This window comes from Carassius carassius, chromosome 44 (assembly GCF_963082965.1).
Source record: "Carassius carassius chromosome 44, fCarCar2.1, whole genome shotgun sequence".
Lineage (NCBI taxonomy): Eukaryota > Metazoa > Chordata > Actinopteri > Cypriniformes > Cyprinidae > Carassius > Carassius carassius.
Genome location: NC_081798.1, coordinates 16,364,618 through 16,381,532, shown reverse-complemented (window position 1 = coordinate 16,381,532; position 16,915 = coordinate 16,364,618). Strand labels below are relative to the sequence as shown.

General features: G+C 40.1%; 1 pseudogene; it reads right to left on the bottom strand.

Annotated features, from left to right (window-relative positions):
• Positions 1 to 2,852: 2,852 nt before the first annotated feature.
• On the bottom strand, positions 2,853 to 15,703 carry LOC132126232 (inter-alpha-trypsin inhibitor heavy chain H3-like; annotated as a pseudogene).
• Positions 15,704 to 16,915: the final 1,212 nt, after the last annotated feature.

Below are 16,915 nucleotides of genomic sequence, written 5' to 3'. Positions count from 1 at the left end.
GAGTTTCACGTCAAGCATACATCATTCCTGGGTTATCACATTAGTCATTAGGGTGTTAAGATGGATGAAGCCAAGGTCAAGGCAGTAACGGAATGGCCCCAACCTTCCTCTATCAAGGAGCTTCAGAGATTCCTGGGATTTGCTAACTTCTACAGAAGGTTCATTAGAAATTACAGCATGGTTGCAGCACCACTGAAATCACTCCTCAAGGGTAAACCTTCCAAACTCAGGTGGAGTGAGGAGTCTACCCAAGCATTCAACCTCTTAAAAGATAAATTCACCACGGCTCCTATCCTCAAGCACCCTGACCCCAACTTACCATTCATATTGGAAGTAAATGCCTCGGACTCAGGCATTGGAGCCGTACTCTCCCAGCGCCATGGACAACCGGGTAAACTGTACCCTTGTGCATTCTTTTCCAGAAAGTTAACGGCAGCTGAACAAAACTATGATGTGGGGAATAAGGAACTCCTGTCTATGAAAGCAGCAATAGAGCAATGGAGGCACTGGCTTGAGGGAGCAGTCCACCCCTTCCAGGTGATTACAGATCATAAAAACCTATAGTACATTAAAAGTGCAAAACGACTCAACCCTCGCCAAGCTCGATGGTCCCTCCTCTTCACACGCTTCCAATTCTCAGTAACTTATCGCCCAGGAATCAAAAACAGTAAGGTCGATTTTCTATCCAGGCAGTATGATCTCCTCATGGACAACAAAACCCCCGAATACATTCTTCCTCCATCAGTAATCATTGCCCCAATTACTTGGGATATTATGGAGGAGATCCAACGGAACAAGATCCAAGATCCAGCGCCTACCAATTGCCCTCCTAACCTCCATTACGTTCCACAAAGTCTGCGCCCCAGAGTCATTCAGTGGGTCCACTCCTCAGTCAGCTCTGGCCACCCAGGTATCTCCCGCACTCTACACCTGGTACGTAACTCATTCTGGTGGCCTTCAATGTCCAAGGATGTCACTAATCATGTCAAAGCTTGTCAGGTTTGTGCTCAATCTAAGACTCCCAAGGAATTACCCTCTGGACTCCTGCAACCTCTGCCCATTCCACAAGGTCCCTGGTCTCATCTCTCAAAAGACTTTGTTAACGACTTACCGCTGTCCCATGGTTTTACGACAATCCTTGTTATTATTGACAGATTCTCCAAGTCCTGCCGGTTAGTCCCCTTAAGAGGACTCCCCACCGCCATGGAGACGGCACAGGCTATGTTCCACCACGTGTTCAGGAACTATGGAATCCCGGAGGATATAGTCAGTGACAGAGGTACCCAGTTTACATCCCAAGTATGGAGAGCATTCTGCAAACAGCTGGATATCAACATCAGTCTCACTTCTGGTTATCATCCCCAAGCCAATGGTCAGGTGGAACGCCTGAATCAGGAACTAGGCAGATACCTACGGTCCTATTGCAGCAGAGAACAGCATCGATGGTCTGGCAAACCATCATCAGTCCCCGCTGTGGATGACTGGATTCGTCGGAGCGAGAGGGTGTGGGACAGTCCTCACATCCACCTACAACGAGCTGTCAGAGTACAAGAACTTCAGGCTAACAAGCGACGTCGACCACATCCATCCTACCAACCAGGACAACTGGTCTGGCTCTCAACACGGGATCTCTAGTTGCGGCTACCAAGCAGGAAGCTCAGCCCAAGATACGTTGGCCCTTTCAAAAATCTAAGAAGAATCAATGAAGTCACGTACCAATTAGAGCTTCCTGCTAATTACCGTATCTCTCCCTCCTTCCATGTCTCACTGCTGAAACCTGTCCACACGGATGCTGACCCCAATCATGAGGCTCAAGAGCCACCACCGCCACTGGACATTGATGGAGCACTGACCTACACGGTCAAGGAATTACTGGACTCAAGAAGGAGAGGGGGTCAGCTCCAATATTTTGTGGACTGGGAGGGCTATGGACCTGAGGAGAGTACATGGGTAGCCACCAGCAACATTCTGGATCCGTCTCTCACGGAGGACCTCCATCGAGCCAGACCCGATCGACCAGCTCCACGACCACAGGGATGTCCGCGCAGAGTGCCAGGAGGCGCTCCTAGGGAGGGGGATTCTGTAATGCCACGCCAGCAGAGGGAGCCCTAACCAGAGTATTGACTGTTCACCACTCCCTCTGCTTCTACAGGACTATTTAACATGTGCTAGCATGTCACTTCATTGTGAAGTATTGCTAGTTAACCTGCCTTACCGAGCGTTTTCCTTGTGAGTATTCTGACTGCCTGTTTGATCACGATACTGCCTGTTATCTCGTTCACGTCTCTTGGATTGCCCCTTTAGATAAATTGCTTGATTGGACTGATGTCTGCGTTTGACCTGTTCGCCTGCCTACTCGTCTCTGCTTACTGGATAACCCCTGTGTATGTTGAAAGATCGGACTGCCCTAACGGTACTGACACATTGCCTGGTAACACGATTCTGATTGTACGATCTTCCTTTAATAAACTCCTGCAAATGGATTCACATTCTGCCTCAGCCTCTTTGTTACAGTATGAATCTGAATCTGATGAAAAATCAATTCATATTTGACAAAATTGTTAACTATATGGCAAACAAATCAATGTGCTAGGTTCAGTGATAAAAGATGTACCAAAATCATTGAAGTTATTTAAACTGAACTCTTAAAAATGTCTGGAAAAACAAGACAGCTATAATAGTACAGCTAGTAGTATAACAGCTATAATCATTTATTTAATATTCTTTAACATATTCGAATACACTGACACCTTCCATTGTGTATAGGCGCAGCATAGGGGGTCTCATTCATCTATTTGGGCTCAGGGACTCAGAAATAGGTTTGAGTGGGGACTTCAATTTTACATGAAATGAAATAACAGAAAAAGAAAAAGTTATGTACAGTACCATGTCTCTTTACACTGCTGGAGGCAAGAATCCTATTAACTGCAATACGGAAAAGACACATCAGACACTACTTTCCAACAAATGAAAGCATATGCAATAGCATGCAACAGCATATTTTGTTTTGTTTTCCATAATATATTCCTTTACAATACATGTACACAAATGTTCAAAAGTTTGGCGTTGGTAAGAATTTTTTATATTTTTGAAAGAAGTCCTTATGTTCACCAAGGCTGCATTTATTTGTTTGAAATTTGAGTAAACATTTTCGTAAAATATTAAATATTTTTATATGTAAAACAGTTTTCTGTTGCGTTCAAATAATCAGTTACATCTCTTGGTTCCTTGATCTCACTTGTTCAAAGTGCTTTAGAAATAACGTTTGGGTTGCAAGAGTAATATATTTTAAAATATAATTTACTCCTGCGATGACAAGACTTTTTTTCAGTATTATTTCATGAATAGTAAATTGATGAATAAAAAAAAGGTATCTTTACTATCACCTTTGCTCAATTTCATGTGTCCTTGTTGAATAAAATTAAATCTTGCTGAACCCAAACCTCTAAACAATTACATAACAACTGATAAGTGACAAAGTCACAAAAATTTACTACATGAAGTTTTTATATTTATTTAATTTGTGGTAAAATGTTGGGAATGCAGTAAAGAGTAAATATCTGTGGACCTGGATGACTGGGCACGGACATTTGTCTTCTTGCTAAACAAGAGAAATAATGCTCATAAGCAAAATATCATGGCATAAAGATTATCCTGATAAACAAATAAATATCCTAAAGCGCTTTTTCTTCATTTGATCTTGCATATATCTTATTTCCTCCGTATGAATGCCTTTTTGGCTCCTCTCCCTCCTTGGGTTTGTGGGCAACTTGCATTTCCTCATCCTAGGGCTTGGTAACCACCATTGAGGTAAGCGGTGTGACAAATTTGTACTTCAGAGGAAAGATCAAGGGTGTGTTTCTTTGCATTGTCTTTGTAGGAGCCATGTAATTGGAGCCATGTAACCAACTGATAATGGGAGTGTCATTAATTAAGTGGGTTAAAACACCTGTTGTGTGTGTGCGTTCACATGGAAGAATGGGGTGAGTGCTGGAGCACATATTTTGTTGACCGTACAAACCTGTACAAAATAAAACAACGTTTAAGCTTTCAAAGAAACGTGTCACAAATGTCATTCCTCCACTCAACTCCTTAGCGGTCTTTGGATTGTTTACATGTGCCGCTACAAGTTAGTCAACAAAATTGTTTGTTTGAGAACGTGAAAGCGTCTACTTTGGATTCAAGGAACAGGCCCTCACTCACGCTTTGACTGGAAGGAAAGGAAATGCAGGCTGCGCAGCGCTGACTAAAGGAGATTAGCACATTGGACTTTCAAAGCAACAGGACCGACGTCTTTGGATATGTTTGCTGCTAACAATCATCACACAATTGGACGTTCAAAGCAACAGGACCGATAACTTCGGATATGTTTGCTGCAGTTGAACTGGTAGGACATTGGGTTCTTACGAATTTGCTTGTGTTTGCGGATGATTCGAAATGGTTTGGCAGTTTGCAGTTCGTTTACGATTTATGCAGCGCGGTTGTTGTGTTAGATGAATCGTTGGTTAGATGAATCGTTGGTTTGATGAATCGTTGGTTAACGTTAGATGAATCGTTGGTTTGATGAATCGTTGGTTTGATGAATCGTTGGTTAGACGAATCGTTGGTTAGACTGCTGGGCTTTGCGAATCTATTGGAATTGAGGAATCCATTGCTATGCGTTGTTTTGTGTTGTGTTCGCTTGTTTTGGGAAGTGTCTAAGCGCGCCGTATTTAGACGCGCTGTGTGCGTGATTCAGTCATGAGTGAAATTGAAACTGGTGCAGATGTTGAACTTGAACAGGACAAATGTAAAAGAAAAGTTCACCTCACAGCAAAGGCTTTGACTTATAAACTTGAGCAACTTCAAAAAGAACGAAAAAGAAATGTAAATGTGATTAAAAGTTTTATACCAGCCATCAAAGAACTCATGCTGAAAAATGAGAACATTTCAGCCGTACAGTCTGAACTTGAAACTTTGGAGCAAACTTTTAAAGAGACAGTCAAGCTTCATGATACAGTGATCCCATTATTGCCAATTGACGAGCAAATCAAACAAAATGAGTGGTTTTCAAACATCTATAAACACAGTGATGAATTTATAAAAGAGACCAATAAATGGATAAATGGAATTGAAAAGTCAAGTGATGATAACCAGGATCAACAGTTGAAAACAGCGGAATGCACTTCGAATGATCCAAAAACCCAGAAAGTGTATCAAATTTCCATGGAGAATCAAGATGACATAAACCCAAGTGACAGTATTTCTAACGTTGGAAGTAAAGGATCAAGTCAACGTAGTGCTGCCACAAGACGTTCAACCACATCAACAACAACTTCAGCTCGCATTAAGGCAGAGGCTGATATCGCAGCTTTGTTGGTACGTCAAAATTTAATGAAGGAAAAACACTCAATTGAGGAAAAGGAACAGAACTTAAGGAAACAGAAAGAGGATTTTGAATTGCGAATGGAGATTGCTGCAACTATGGTGAAAGTGCTTAAAGGTTCTAGTGTGCATCATGGTAAAAGCGCCATGACTCATCATTCTGATGGAATGAATTCCTACTTTGATAAAGGACAACAGGCAACACAGACACTCAATGCTGATGCAAATTCATTTACTCCTAGAGCTGAGACACAACAAATTGTTTCTTCTATGGGTGGTGGCAATGAAGGTGCCAAGCCAAAGGGGAATGTTTCTAACACAATTTATTCCCAGAAAATATCAAAATTAAGTAAAACAAATCCAACGGGTTCTGTGAATACTGGTCCAGGAAATACTGATCAAGTTCTCCATATTTTGGATAAACAAAATTAAATAACATCGTTACTGATTCAACAGCAGTGTTTGTCATCTTTGCCTAAAAGGGAAATTCAAGTGTTTGATGGAAACCCTCTGCAATATCATGCCTTTATGAAATCCTTCGAAAGTTGTGTGGAGCTTAAAACTGAAAGTCCTAGCGATCGCTTATACTTTCTTGAACAATATACCAGGGGTCATCCAAAGGAGATTATAAAAAGTTGCCAGCATATGCCTGCCGACCGTGGGTATTTAAGAGCCAAAGGTTTACTACAAGAGCATTTTGGTGACCAGTATATAATTGCATCTACCTATATGGAAAAGGCTCTTTCATGGGCGAGTATCAAAAGTGAAGATGTCAGAGCTTTACAGGATTATAGTCTGTTCTTAAGAAGCTGTTGTAACTCCATGGAAGATATTCAGTATTTTCACGAGTTGGATACAGCCACGAATATGTTGACAGTGGTGAAGAAATTACCATTCAAATTGAGGGAAAAATGGAGATCCGAAGTCTGTGAATTGCAAGAAGCTGTCCAACAAAGAGCTACCTTCGGCGACATTGTTAACTTCGTCGAAAGACAAGTAAAGATAATGACTGATCCAGTTTTCGGAGACATACAGGATGGTCAAGCATTTACAGGTAGTAAATTGTTGAACAAAAGCAAGCCTCAGTCTTATCTTAAATCTAAAAGAAGCAGTTTTGCTACTACCGTTACAGCAATGGAAAGGAAATCAGAAATTAGAACCAACAAAAAAGAAATAGTTTCACCCAGCAACAAGAATTGTTTGTTTTGCAGATGTGGACATGCTCTGGAGTCGTGCCCTCTATTGAAAAAGAGGAGTCATAGTGAGAAGATTGCATTCTTAAAAGAGAATGGCGTTTGTTTTGGCTGTATGTGCACAGGGCACATCAGTAGAGATTGTAGAGATCGCCTTTCATGCAAAGTATGTAATCTTAAACACCCTAGTATACTTCACATTTACCCAAGAGACAAGGAGACCGATTTAAAACCTGTCAGGAGACAAACAGACACTGTAATGGGCAGTGCTCCAGAATCTGTTGAGTCCAGTGGATTTATTGGGGCTGGTGAAGTTGAATGTAAACTTTCCGTAGTTCCTGTGCAAGTGAAATCTAAAAAAGGCAATAAGACTTTGATTACTTACGCTTTTCTGGATCAAGGTAGCTCCGCAGTATTTTGTACACCTGCGTTGATGAATAGACTTGGTCTTTCAGGTAAAAAGACTAATATTCTCTTGCGTACTATGGGGCAGGAGAAAGTTACAACTACCCATGTTGTTTCTGGATTAGAGGTGTCTGGTTTGAACAAAGATGACTTTTGGGAGTTGCCCGATGCTTATACTCAAAATACTATGCCCGTGCACAGTGGAAACATCCCAAAACAAAAGGATCTGCAGGGATGGCCACATCTGAATTGTGTGTCTCTACCTGAAATCGACTCTGATGTTGAATTGCTTATAGGAATCAATGCCCCAAGGGTTATGGAGCCGATTCAAGTGATCTGCAGTGTCAACAACGGACCATATGCAATTAAAACCAGGTTGGGATGGACAGTAAATGGTCCACTAAGAGGAGATGGTGGTGACCAGTCTGCCTTTGAGTGTCCTGACGTTACGGTCAACCGGATTTCTATTTCAAATTTGGGAGAGCTTTGGCAGCAACAATTCAAGGTTGATTTTCCTGAGTGTAACAAAAACGAACAAGTTGGGTTTTCAAGAGAAGATCACAAATTCATTGAGATGGTAACAAACTCATTAAAGCTTGTAAACGGTCATTATACTATTGGCTTACCTTTGAGGAAGAAAAACGTTTGTATGCCAGACAACAGGACAATTGCTGAACAGCGTGCTCTGAACCTAATGAAAAGGTTGAAAAAGGATGTTTCATTTTATTCTGAATATTCTGTTTTCATGAAAGACCTTATCTCTAAAGGTTATGCAGAAAGAGTGCCAAAGGAGGACTTAAGACGTAGCGACGGGAAGGTATGGTACATACCCCATCACGGTGTCCATCACCCATGAAAGGGAAATCTTCGGGGTCGTCTTTGATTGTGGTGCTTCATTTCGAGGTATATCTTTAAATACCCAACTGTTACAGGGTCCGGATCTCACAAGTTCATTGATCGGAGTGATATCCAGATTCAGGAAGGAAAGAGTTGTGATCACAGCTGATATCGAAGCCATGTTTCATCAGGTGAGAGTGCCAAAAGATGATGCAGATATGCTGAGATTTCTTTGGTGGCCTGATGGTGACCTTACGAGAAATATGGTTGAGCATCGTATGGTTGTGCATCTCTTTGGAGCTACTTCATCACCCAGTTGTGCCAATTTTGCCCTCAGAAGGTGTGCCGAAGACAACAAAGACTTCAGCAAGGAAGTTACCGAAGCAATCTTGCATTGTTTTTATGTGGATGACTGTCTGTTGTCAGTAAAATCAGAGGAAGAGGCCGTTTCTCTTTATCACAACCTTGTTGCTATTTGTGCAAAAGGAGGGTTTTCATTGACAAAATGGATGAGTAATAATCGAAATGTTCTGGCAAAAATCCCAGAGGAATTCAGAGCAAAAAATGAGAAGGATTTGGACTTGGAACAAGATTTACTTCCAGTGGAAAGAGTCCTGGGAGTTCAATGGTGCATACAATCTGATGCCTTCAAGTTTAAGATTGTGCTGCAGCAAAGACCTCTGACCAAAAGAGGGATCCTGGCTACCATGAGTTCTGTCTATGATCCTTTAGGAATCCTGTCTCCTGTGATTTTATATGCAAAAAAGATCTTGCAAGATCTGTGCAGGAAGAAAATAGGCTGGGATGAAATTATTCCTGCTTCAAATGCTCAGGAGTGGATCAAGTGGTTGGATGGATTGCATGAATTGGAAAGCTTCAAAATCGATAGATGCTTTAAACCAATGGATTTCAGCGAGGTGGGCACAGCACAATTACACCACTTTTCCGACGCAAGTGAAGATGGTTATGGAGTAGTTTCATATCTGCTTTTGCATAATGTTGACTCACAAGCACATGTCGCCTTTGTAATGGGGAAAGCTAGAGTAGCTCCTTTGAAGCTAGTATCTATACCTCGAATGGAACTCATTGCTGCAACACTGGCAAGTCGAATGGATTCATTGTGGAGATTAGAACTGTGCATGGACCTTCAAGACTCTGTCTTCTGGACTGACAGTACTTCTGTACTTAAATATATCAAAAACGAAGTCTCTAGGTACCGTACCTTTGTTGCTAACCGAGTTTCGGAAATCCTTAAGGTGTCTCGATCATCACAATGGCGGTATGTGAATACTGCAATGAATCCAGCAGATATAGCTTCTAGAGGTTTGAGAGTGGAATCATTCCTGAAGAACAAGAATTGGGTGCTTGGACCTAAGTTTCTTCTTTTGCCTGAACAGGAGTGGCCAGTTAATCCTATTGACCAGGGGGAATGTTCACCAGATGATCCAGAGATAAAAGCAAGTGTCACAGTCAATGCTGTACAAATAGAAGAGAATAAGGATGTCACAACGTACTTCATCCAGTATTTCTCCTCGTGGATCCATTTGAAGAGGTCGGTGGCTTGGATCCTCAGATTTAAGCAATTGCTGTTCAATCTAAGTCAAAAGAGGAAAGCACTGAGTATGTCTTTAATACAATCTTGCATGGATGAAAACCAACAAAGACAACATTTGAAGGAGGAAATGGAGAAAATCAAGGCACAATGTGACAAAAGTGAGCTTTCTGTGGTAGAACTAAAGAGAGCTGAATTAGCGGTAATTCGTCACTGCCAAAGAAAGAAATACTCTGCTTAATCCTATCCTTGAAGATGGAGTTTTAATAGTTGGCGGACGTTTGAGTAGGGCAGTTATGCCCGAAGAGACAAAACATCCCGCTATACTTGCTAAGGATTTTCACATCTCAGACATCATTCTTCGACACATACATCAAGAGGTGGGTCACGGTGGTCGAAACTACATGCTGTCAAGGTTGCATCAGAGGTACTGGATACCTGGTGCCAGTATAGCCATAAGGAAGATATTGTCCAAGTGTGTGATTTGCAAGCGTTTGCAAGCAGCTCCAGGGCATCAACAGATGGCAAACCTACCTTTGACTAGAGTTTCTCCAGATAAACCTCCATTTACGTTTGTCGGAGTCGACTGTTTTGGACCCTTTGAAATTAAGAGCAGGAGAAGTGTTGTGAAGAGATACGGAGTTATCTTCACATGCTTAGCCATTCGTGCTATTCATATTGAAGTTGTACAATCGTTGGATACTGATTCCTTTATTAATGCACTGCGACGATTTATCGCTAGACGCGGACAAGTCTTGGAAATGCAATCTGACAATGGTACAAATTTTCTTGGAGCGGAACGCGAGTTAAGGCAAGCTATTGAAGGCTGGAATCAATCTCGGATCAACAACATGCTTCTACAGAAGGGAATAAAGTGGATTTTTAATACCCCAACCGGTTCCCATCATGGAGGCATATGGGAAAGAATGGTTAAGTCTGTAAGAAAAGTACTTAATGCCACCTTAAGAACACAAAACCTTGATGAAGAAGGCCTTCATACAGTTCTATGTGAAGCTGAAGCCATTATTAATGGGCGTCCCATTACTAAGGAGTCTACTGACACCAATGATTTGGAAGCACTGACACCCAATCATTTGCTGCTGTTAAAGACTACTCCATCATTACCACCAGGGATCTTTCAAAAGGAGGATATATATGCTCGTCGTCGATGGAAACAGGTGCAATATATATCAGATCTGTTCTGGAAACGATGGACAAAGGAATACTTGCCTCAACTGCAAGAGCGGCAAAATGGTCATCTCCATCTCGCAACTTCGTTCCAGGTGATATTGTGCTTTTGGTTGATGACTCAGCACCTCGTAACTCATGGATAACTGGAAAAGTGATTCAAACGTTTCCAGATAATCAAGGCTTTGTTCGTCAAGTAAGACTTCAGACCAAGACAAACCGTTTGATTAGACCAGTGACGAAAATCTGCCTTCTGCAAGAGGTGGATATTTGACTTTTAACACAGACATGGACTTATTACACGCATCACATACGCACCACATACTTCTCACCTTACATCGATGGTAAATTCACTATGTGCTGACACTCTGCTATGGATTTTACAAGGACTCCGTATTGATGTATTGTAAATGTGCACATTTACGATTGATTTAAAAAATATTCTTTATATACTTGATCTTGTATTTATAAATGTCTCCTATGTGTATTTAATATAATTATTGATTTATAATAATTAGGGGCTGGTATGTAGGAGCCATGTAATTGGAAAGTCATGTGACCAACTGATAATGGGAGTGTCATTAATTAAGTGGGTTAAAACACCTGTTGTGTGTGTGCGCGTTCACATGGAAGAATGGGGTGAGTGCTGGAGCACATATTTTGTTGACCGTACAAACCTGTACAAAATAAAACAACGTTTAAGCTTTCAAAGAAACGTGTCACAAATGTCATTCCTCCACTCAACTCCTTAGCGGTCTTTGGATTGTTTACATGTGCCGCTACAGTCTTTTTCCAGGCCTTCTAGAAACACCCTGAAGTGTAGAGAACAAATGAACATGAAAATTCTGTAATACTATGACATACATAGAATCAGAATGTGTGTGTGTGTGTGTGTGTGTGTGTATATGTATATAAATATATATTGTGGCGGGGTGGAAGGAATACGCAGGAGCAAACTCAAGTGTAAAGCCCCGGAGGGTGGATTTTATTATAAAGTGAAGGGTTGCGGGGTTGATGACGGTGATTCGGCATGCAAAGGTGCTCTTACTCGGGTCCAGGTGCAGGTGAGTCGTTGGAGTGCTCGTGGCAAAGTCTTCTGGTCACAGGCTGCTTTCTGGAAGGCAGAGTGAGGAGAGTCAGTGTGCTAGCTCGTGGAGAGGCTTCTCACTCTTTTCCTGTGTGCATGCTGTTTATATGAGGCCCGGCTGATGAGAGGCAGGTGCGGGTGATCAGCCCGTGATGAGCCTCGAGCCGGTGCTCCTCGTGAAATACCAGGGCGACGCTGATGTGGAATCGGGACGCTCGTCACAATATACACACACACACACACACACACACACACACACACACACACACACACACACACACACACACACACACACACACACACACACACACACACACACACACATTTTCTCCAGTAGCTGCTTCACTGTAAGAAAGGCCCATAATCTTTTCATGTGTTCAGGTCTGACACTACTGAGGTCCACTGTAGGTACACTGCTATGATATACCACCTTAGTGCTTTTCTGGAACAAATAAATGATTGCCTAGTGGGCCAAGCACCTCTATAGGTTTAAAAAGAAAAATGCACCCAAAGAATGACAATTCTGTTCATTATTTACTCACTCTTAGTTCAATCCATAACTGTATGCAGTTTTTTTCATTGAACACAAAAGGAGATGTCATGAATAACAAAACAAAAGCTATTTTACAGCATCTTACGAGTTGGATAGACACCCGGTTGTGTAAATAACTACACATTTTTTTAATTAACTATTCCCTTTAAATGTTAGTCTTTGAGGAGTAGTAGTGTTCTTACCAATAAAGCAATGACCTCAGTGGTGAAACTTTTCCAAAATGTTATCAGTAATCTGACCAGCTACCTTAATCTCAGAACCATTGTAATACTGTTTGAAAGTGGACTGGGTAAAATTGGCCACCCCTTGGTAGTTAAGGTGGACATCAGTCAAGAGCGGGATGGCCACTTCCTCATAGAAGCCCTAATAAATTTGGCAAATACATTTTAACATTTAACATATGTATATGTTTAGCTCTGGGAAAAGCAAAAGGCACACTGGAAAATGACCCAAGCTTGATCTTTCTTGTCACTGCCCCCGAAATATTTATTTTTTAATATCTGACCTGCAGCTGTCGATCGGCATCAGAAACTTTATAGATCCTGCGAGCAACACCGTTATTTTCCAAAGACAATTTCTTCAGGAACTCAAATCTGACATCGAACCCAAATCCCAAACTGTACAAAGGGAATTTTTCACCAATCGCCTTTTTCACATTTTCTTGAATCTTCTCTGGGTTGGTCTCACCTTTTTGTTAAACAATAAATATCAAGAGGTATTTTATGCATGGCAATGAAGCAAAATTGGACTGCTGAATGTATACTCCGTCATATTTTAATGTTTTTTTTTTACGTTTTGCTGTGCTGGTGACTTCATATGTAAACAGTTCACGTACAGTCATGGCCAAAAGTACTGGCAGTGACATATACAGGTCCTTCTCAAAAAATTAGCATATTGTGATAAAGTTTATTATTTTCCATAATGTAATGATAAAAATTAAACTTTCATAGATTTTAGATTCATTGCACACCAACTGAAATATTTCAGGTCTTTTATTGTTTTAATACTGATGATTTTGGCATACAGCTCATGAAAACCCAAAATGCCTGTCTCAAAAAATTAGCATATTTCATCCGACCAATACAAGAAAAGTGAGTCCAGACTCAGTCCACTGCTTCCGCAGGTCCCCCAAGGTCTGGAATCGGTCCTTCTCCACAATCTTCCTTAGGGTCCGGTCACCTCTTCTCGTTGTGCAGCGTTTTTTGCCACACTTTTTCCTTCCCACAGAGGTGCCTTGATACAGCACTCTGGGAACAGCCTGTTCGTTCAGAAATTTCTTTCTGTGTCTTACCCTCTTGCTTGAGGGTGTCAATGATGGCCTTCTGGACAGCAGTCAGGTCGGCAGTCTTACCCATGATTGCGGTTTTGAGTAATGAACCAGGCTGGGAGTTTTTAAAAGCCTCAGGAATCTTTTGCAGGTGTTTAGAGTTAATTAGTTGATTCAGATGATTAGGTTATTAGCTTGTTTAGAGAACCTTTTCATGATATGCTATTTTTTTGAGATAGGAATTTTGGGTTTTCATGAGCTGTATGCCAAAATCATCAGTATTAAAACAATAAAAGACCTGAAATATTTCAGTTGGTGTGCATTGAATCTAAAATATATGAAAGTTTAATTTTTATCATTACATTATGGAAGATAATGAACTTTATCACAATATGCTAATTTTTTGAGAAGGACCTGTATAATTTCTGAGGTATACGGAAAGACAATGCTCTAGCATTCTGGATATCAGCTTCTCGACCAAATTCTGAATGATGGCAAACCATTCTTGACTTGGTGCTCGGAATAGATCACAATTTCTGGGTTTCTGCTTGTTTCTTTTTGAGGATTGACCACAGATTCTCTATTGGATTAAGCTATGGGGAGTTGCTTGGCCACAAATCCAAAATTTCAATGTCATGATCACTTCATTATCATACTTGCTTTGTAAAATTATGATCTATCATCCAGGAAAATGTCACCAAATTGCTCCTGGATCTTTAGGAGAATTAACACCACAACAACTGTAACAGCACATTATGTGAAAATATATGTCACTGCCAGTCATTTTGGCCATGACTGTGCAATATTTATGTACATATACAAGAGTGCATGCAGGTTTGAATCAGTTATTTTGTGCCTGTAGTGGGATCTCCATCAGTCAACAGGATCAGGATGGATGCGGATCACTCTTGTGGGTATTTGTTAATCATGTCCACAGCTTTTAGCACTGCAGCATTTATGTCTGTGTCTGAAAGGAAAGAAAATGTTACAAATATGTACTAGGGTGGAAGTATAGAATTTCTTTGTTTTAATTTGCTTCACAGTCAAAGATCTGGCTATTCAACTACTTAAACCATGGAGATCATATGTCTCCTGAATGATGTCAGTTAGGCATCATTTTCACTTAAGGCTATTTTTTCCTCATACATCCATTTATTAATCTAGAAGGCTTTAGTTCAGTTAGCAGACAGTGGATACTTTACTTCCTCCACTCCTAATTCTCCTCACAAACGTCTTCTCTTCTTCAACATTTCTTTCAGTTGCTTTTAGGAGTTCATGTTTCCAGGTTTGAATGTTACCACTGAACGTGATCAATCCAAAGTGGTCATTCTCAGCAAGGTCACTCAGAATCCTCAGCATAGCCAAATGAGTCTAAAATATATTGCTTTCATTGGCTAAAACTATAGCTATATGAAAAAATAATGTTGCTCTTAAGATTCAACACTTCAACAAGTAAAAATCAAAGAAGAAACAAACAAGAAGAAAAAACAAATTCACCTGCTCTCTTTTTTTGCCCGATATGGAGCCACTTTCATCAATGATAAACACCACATTTTTGGGAATGCGCTAAATATCTGTAGGTGCAAAGTAGTGGATGAAGTAGTCATTTGATACCTGAAAAATAATGATATTTGACTAGTAGGAATGAGTTTCCACACTCTAAGTGTAAATAAATGATTCATGTCACTCTGTTGCTGTAAAGTGCCACACTTTCTGGTCATCATCACATTTGTCTTCCAGCCGGTTTAAAGTGCACTACATACCATCAGATCTCCACTTAGTTTTTTTCTCTCAACAGCATACACAATGATCAGGTTGCCATTAAGACCATTTTTACTACAGTCATCACACTTTGTTTGCTGATCTCGAGTGGGATAAAACTTATGCCTAAGATTGCAAAACGTTAACACAATCAAGCAAGATGTTGATTTCCTATTTTTTTTCTTACATCTTTGTCTGCTCTGATGGTTGTGACTGCATTGGTCAGATCCTTAGTGTTCAGACCACCTTTGACCTCCAGGAATGTCAATCTAATGAAAATAAAAAATCAGAAAAGTCATATTTCTTTGTCTTTTTCCATTATGATGAATATAAATCCTAATTACATCAATCTTGATGTGTTTTTTTTTTTTCGTACCTTGAAGTCAGCCACCGGCTGCATTGATTGGGCATTGATGAGTAGCTCATATTTCCCGAGGCAACGCTTTAGCAGTTCCTCGTAGGTCAACTCAAAAGTCACTTTACTAAAAGCAGCCATTGTCAAACTCTTAGTGCCAGACGTACAGTCAGGCAAATGTGGTGATGTTGCATTCTAAAGAAACTCTAAATATGAGTTACCACAGCATTTGCACAACCACAAAAAATAACCAGTTACTGCAAATCCTGATTGTTTCATTTAATCTTTCAAAATAGTATTATGGAAAAAGTTCAGCAATATTTTCTCATGATTTGAATCATTACATCAACGTCCTATTACCTATTTATATACACTGTAACCAACAGGGCACTCAGTATTCTGGGAAGTTTGTGTGCATTGGAACCTTTTTTTTTTTTTTTTTTTAAAGCAAGGGTAAGACTAATTTTGCATACAGCACACAGAGAAAATGGCATGAATATGACAGTGGGCAAATTCATAAAGTTTAAAGCATTCAATTCACACAGACTGACCATCACGCAGAGAACACGTGACCATGCTGGATATGCACTTCACAAGATCTCACAGCTGGATTCGACCAAGTTTGCAAGGTTTGTGAAATTAAATGTTCATTAGTCATTTAAAGATTTGTTTAAATTAAATAAATGCATATTTGCTTAATGCTGACGGCAAACGAGAAAGTATTATAATGTTTGCCTTTCTATTATTAATAATATAAAAGCAATTGTTCTAATACTTTCTGTATACCTTAATTCCTTTGTTTAACTGTTCTATCTGATTATTAGACAGAATTCTATCTGTATTAGACAGAACTGTTAACAATGACAGTAAACAAGAGGGAGAGCGCATGAGCACCGTGTGCTCAGGTGTTGCTGCTCTCAGCGCCGTCAAAATAAAAGTCCCAACTCGAACACATCGGCCAAGCTGAAAAATGAATCAGCCGATGCCGATATAAAAAATTTTTAAAAAGTCAAATATCAGCCGATATCTCGGCTTTGACGATATATATCGATCAACCACTAAATGTTATAGTGCAGAAAATAAATAAATAAATAATACATTATAATGTTTAAATTTTATGTCAATATCAGTGAAATGCAAAACTGATATGCAGAACTGTGACATGTAATGAAAAATAATAATGACTTGATTATGCCTCTGCTTAGCGCAAGGTTAGATCGAATGTCACTTATGTGCACTGCAAAATATATTGAAAACATACAGAAAATAAGTTTATTAATGGTTAGTATGACCAGATTTTGTCTACTTCATCCTGTTAAATTCCAAATTTTTGTTTTTATTTTGTTATAATAA